A 6,000-nucleotide genomic window follows, 5' to 3' on the forward strand; every position below is an offset into this window, starting at 1 on the left:
CATCATAAAAATTATCGGAGAGGTTGAGGGTAGAGGAAGTTCAGGAGTATAAACAAACAAAATAGAATTATTGTAAAATTGACTGTGTCCATAAAATGTATATAGTATGTATAAGCTGGAAGTAGAGGCCTAAGCGTTGTTGTTCACTAGTTTACTCCAATTAGGGAAGGGGTGGTGGGGTTGGAAAGTAATAAAGGAAAATATATTTTTTTAAAGGATATGTGTATATATATGTATGTATATGTATTTATATGTATGTATGAGTATGTATGTATGTATGTGTAAGTATGTATGTGTATGTATATATATATAAATTATATATATTAGCGCAAAAAAACATATGGGGGATTGGAAGTGATGCAGACAATTACATTGATGGAAGTTACAATCTATCTGCAATATTAAAGCTGATCTACCCCCTAAAAAAATAAAAAAATAATAATCATATATATATATATATATATATAATAAAAAATTAAAAATAAAACTTGGCTACAACATACTGATCGATATTCAGACCACACCACAATAATATCATACCGTATCTCTACCGTATAAATATTTGCCACCCACAACACCAAAGTACCAGAGCTGTGGATAATATCTGATTTTCAAAACACTTATGTTGCAGGCTTGGTACTATAAGTTGTGGTGGAGGGAATGGGATGACTAGTTTGTGAGCTGATCCCTATAATCTGGTAGGAATACATGATGGGATCCTCAGGCAGGATGCAGGGACACCTAGGGTTTTAAGAAAATGGGATTAGAAAAAGGACGGGAACGTTAAACTTCGCTGTGGGCAGTCACACATGAACCCCAAACCTAGCAGAATACAGTTTACTTCCCTAAGCCAATAACAGTGTAACCTAACCAGAAAGTGTCTCCATACTAAAGGGTGAATCCTAACTTACACTTAAGTCAAAATGTCACATAGTCACGCATTGATGCCAATGGGAGACTTAAGTGAAAAATCAACTTATGTGGAAGTTAGGATTTGCCCCTAACATTGTATTACATAAAACAAAGGAGATTGAAACTGATGAGTGAGACAATGGAGGGTTGCATCTGTTAGGTCAAGTTCACCTAACAGATGCATCAACTTGCACTGGTTGGCGAGGGTGAGTAAGGCAGAAGGAGGAAGAGAGAGAGAGGGTGAGATAGAGGAGTGAGAGAGAGGGAGGGTTGCTGAGGGCGGACGAGGGAGTTAGTTAGAAGTCGTCGAGCCCATTGACGGAGTAACCTTGGGTGGCTTCCAGCGCCTGCCCAGTGAGTGAGGGACGGGGGGCTTGGCGAGGGGCCAAGCAGAGCCTTTTGTGCTGGCTGCCGCCACATTCCAATCAGCCATGAATATCTAGGTTGCGTCCCAAATGGCACCCTATTCCCTACGTAGTGCACTAGATTTTACCAGGGCCCATAGGGCTCTGGTCAAAAGTAGTGCACTATATAGTGTATAGGGTGCCATTTGGTATGCATCCTTATACTCTGGGCCATAATTGAAAGGTTGCCTTGTGAGCCATCTGCAGGAGAAGGGTGAAGCAACTCTACCCCCTCCTCTATGTTCCACTACAGCCGGCGTAGTCGAACACCCAGGAGGAAGCCAGACTTGCTTATGCTGATATGACCACTAGGATACACTAGACAACCCTAACGAACAACAGTTACTGATACAGAAGCCATTTAATGGCCGACTCAACTAAACTAAACTATTTGAGTATAAATATAACACTTTGGGCTGGATTCTGCGAAACCGACCATAGCAATGTTTATGAGATTTTTGTTTCAAAATGACTGCATAGACGTCTCACTGAAAACTGGAGGATGTGAGGGGAGTGAGTCAATCATCAAGGGCTTTTACAGTAACCCAAAGCATTTTTCTGTTGTATTTGACCACGGCAAAAAGTGTGTTTATGTGCTATTGCGTGAATACTGAAGTACTGGTTTGATTGATTGACATCTTCCTTATGTTACACTTTATTTCTAATTTGCACCAGGTTGTTTAGATGGAAACTGGTTCATGTAAGGCCAACAATTAATTCACATGATTTAGACTAGTATTTCTGATATTATGCAGCATTAAATAATAAAAGCAATTTCTTGAACCCACAGGCCTCCCTAAAGTAATCTAACAATGTCAATCTATCAAGTGACTATTGATGACTTCACATGGTGTCACAACATTACACGTTGACCTTTTCAACCCCCAATCATTTTCATTATCTAAAGTGTTTATTTGCGCATACAGTACATACGAATCTATGGGAATTTGACTCATTATCTTGTGGCATTTTTCTGGTGTGCCTCAACAAACTTATAGCCAATAATTCCTAGCAGCTGAAATGGTCTGGCAGTTGATAAAAGGATTTCAACATTCCATGCCAACAACCTTGTAAGATAGATGACTTGATGATAGATATCGTCTGAAGAGAAGAAGGAGACAAACAGTTAGTATCCTACATGTATCTGCAATCAGCATTGTGCTCGCTTCTTACAGAATGTATCTTGCTGGAGTACACCTGATGTGGTGTGTTAAGTATTTCAGGTAGATTGAAGTAAAAATATCACAAAATGTGTGACACCTGAAAATACTATGGGCTACATACAGTATGTTCCTCTATCAAATTGGATGAAAATATTGTTTGTAAAAACAGTTTAAACTGGTTAATGAAGCTGCCATAAGGCAATATATTTAACCAGTTATGTTTCCTTGGGCTTAAGTCAACTGATGGGAAAATGTCAATGAGTCGTAATTTTTTTAATTGATTAAATCAATTCATCTCAAAAAAGAGGACTGGGCTAATCTTAATTAAGTTTTCAAATGGCTCTTAAAGCGAGAGAGAGATTGTTTCATCTTTGATATCCATCACTTGAATATATCATATCTTCAGAGTAAATAAAACACAGTCCAGTGATGCATTGATTCATGACACACATCATTAGTGCTGTGTTGTAACAGTGGAGGGTTGGGGCTGATAAAGTTTGCATTACATTGAACATGGTGAGGAGCATGTTAAATGTGTGGGCAGTCTTCCAGCTGGCCCTGTGCTTGTCTATGGGACTTGTTTGGTGTTGCTTGCCAGCTGGCACCAGAATGCACCATCACCACCGCACTGTGTTCGTTCATGACATGCGTTGCCGAAACTTGAGGAAAACCTGGTAAACGCTAGAACGTGCCTCATCGCAGATGGTTTGTCCCACTTTTATTTTCAAGGACTTTGCGAAGAATCAAATGGTGAGTTTATCTGACCTGTAGGAATTGAAAATTCAAATAATGCTATGCAGATGTTATGTTTACCCCCTAAAATATCATGCCATATTGGTAAGTGAGCAATATGGAAAACATTATGTCCTACAGTACAATGTAAACAACATTAGGACATGTATACGGTGGCCCAGAGGGGCAGGCATTCTCTTTATTTTTAACTCAGAGAACGGAAGGGAATTCCCAGTAAGTAGACACATTGGATGTCCCTGTCCAAGGTCCTGATAGCTCCAATCTTAACGCTGGTATTCCGGCCTGCTCCCAACACAAGACCACTTGGAACGCCATTAGACTAGGGAATGGACAATCTTCCAAATGAAGAATCATTGTCTGTTCCATTGCTTTCCAACAGAGATACATCTAAACGTCTAATAACAATCCGTACTCAGTTGACACTTTATCATGCTTCCTAGAGTTGATACAGGAATAGGGACAATTCTATTGTCTACTGCCAAGTGGATATCTTTTTATCAACAATGGAAACCTAAGTGCTTGTTATGTGAACATGTGGATAGCCTCCATCCTCTCCAACCAACTGTGCTAATTCAAAGAATCCACAGGCAAAACATATGTATTAATTGCACCAAAAAACCTTTCCCCAGAGTGAATACACTACCGATACCACAGATAGAAAATCACTGCATGTCATACAAATTAATAATATAATGTTGTATACGGTATACCCCTAGATATTTGATATGGGTCCATGTGCTCTGAGGGATCAGATACTAGATATGCCTTAATAACAACAGAGATAAACAACACTTCTTCCTGCCTGGTCTCTTTAAGGAACTCCCCGCTCAATCAATTAATTACCTAGTTTCTGAGTTTTACTTCAGGCGGTCTATAATTCTCTTTATATATTAATTTAGCTTTGTCATGGGCCTGATGGTGAGGGGGCCTGGTATTATCCTGTGGATTTGTGGACAGTCTTTTGGTCGGGCTGTTTTGGAAGGAACCTGAGCTGCAGGAGAGGACTGAAACCTCCAGAAATAACTAGCTAGATAGCTAGCATACAACATAGCTTATTGCTAGCCAGCATAGCCTATTGCTATGCTATTCCTAACTAGCTAGCGAGATAGCACATAGGCAGAGGAAATGCCATGGAAACACCTGTTGTGTTATGCGCACAATGTGAGAGGACAACCTTCCCCAGCCTCTGTCGATTCTGCCCTTTTGAAGCTCTCTTTCTCTCCTTGAGTGGAGCTGGACAATGGTTCACATTACAGGTCGGTATAGCAGCTAGGTCGTGGGCTCTGTGTGGGTGGCTAATGCAATGCTGAGTGGGAGAGTGCATCCAGTGCTGCTTGTTCAAAGAATATCAGACTGTCAGTATCCTCAATAAATCCTCTTTCAAGATTATCAAAATGTATTTGAACTTTAGTCCTTTGAGATTTAGGTTTTCGCAAATAAATGTTTTGGGCATGTCAGGTCGAGTTGGAGGCGTGTTTGGTTGGAAGAATGTTTACCTTTACCATTTGCTGTATGTGTATGTGTGTGTTTGTGTGCTTGTGTGTGCATGTGTGTGTGTGTGTCTCTGTGTGTGTGTGTTCATGAATACACTAACTGTAAGTCGTTCTTGAATAGAACGTCTTTTAAATGACTGACATTTTTATGTAAAATGTTCATCCAGGTTCAAGATGAAGATGGGCTTCCTTTAATAAGCACTACATGTTTGGGATGAGCTAAATCTGACCACCAATGGGTAAACAAACTGGAACATAAACAGAGAGGAGGCAAAGTCTCTCTTGAACCCCAAACCTGTAGAGGATATCATCCCACCATCCATCTTCAATGAGAAAAGGGAGGGATCCATTTAGGCTGTCTTTAATAATTAACTCAATAGATGTATTTATTACTCACATCACATCCATACCCAGGTGAGTTGACTTTCTCCTGGATTGAATGCCTGAGGGATACAGAGAGGGGAAGAAAGTGGAAGCTGTTCCTATCCCTGTTCCCTATCTGATTCTGCATCTGTGTTTCTAGCCCTAAGCACAGGAAGCCAGTAAAAACCCAGTGTCCACCTTACTTGCAAAATATCCACCATCAGCATATTTCCCAGAGTTCCAGTGGGCCAACGTAAGAGGGGGAGAAGGAGGAGAATGAGGAAGGGGGGAGACAGAGACTCACTCCAGGATTCTCCCCGCCTTCTCCCCAATGCCAGACATCTCTCAAAGTTTTTAATTACCCTGTGAGTGAAATGTTGAGTGTTTGTCAGTAAATACACTACACTGTATGAGTATGTATTGGATTGTGGAAAAATTGACTGCAGTCTGCCAATGCACCAAGTATGCTTAATCATACTCCCTACTCTCCAGTTCCATAGGATCAAAAACCTTATGTTTATCTACATGTTGAGATCAAAGATCCTTTTAAACTTGACCCTACATTAAAAACCCACCCCTTTATGAGGGCTTATGTGTGGTTCAAAAGTTTATTAACACTTGAAGCGAGAGAGAAGGGTCACAAGGTCTCAATAAATATATAGCCTCGGTATGTCTGTTATTATTTTCCTGTGTAACAGAAACCAACATAAAACCAGAGTGTTGCAGTCATTAGTTATCTTGATCTAAGTTCACACTCCTTTTGAGTCCCAAATGTGATGTGGCTGTGTGCCAAACTGAAGGTGAGACCCAAAAAGAGAACATACAGCTTAACAAATCACCAGCGCCCAGGCAAGTCCTGAGAGAAGCACAAACACAGGCTTAGAGAAGGAAGTCAAACCAACCCCGCAACAG

The sequence above is a fragment of the Coregonus clupeaformis genome, chromosome 17 (genome assembly GCF_020615455.1).
Source record: "Coregonus clupeaformis isolate EN_2021a chromosome 17, ASM2061545v1, whole genome shotgun sequence".
Lineage (NCBI taxonomy): Eukaryota > Metazoa > Chordata > Actinopteri > Salmoniformes > Salmonidae > Coregonus > Coregonus clupeaformis.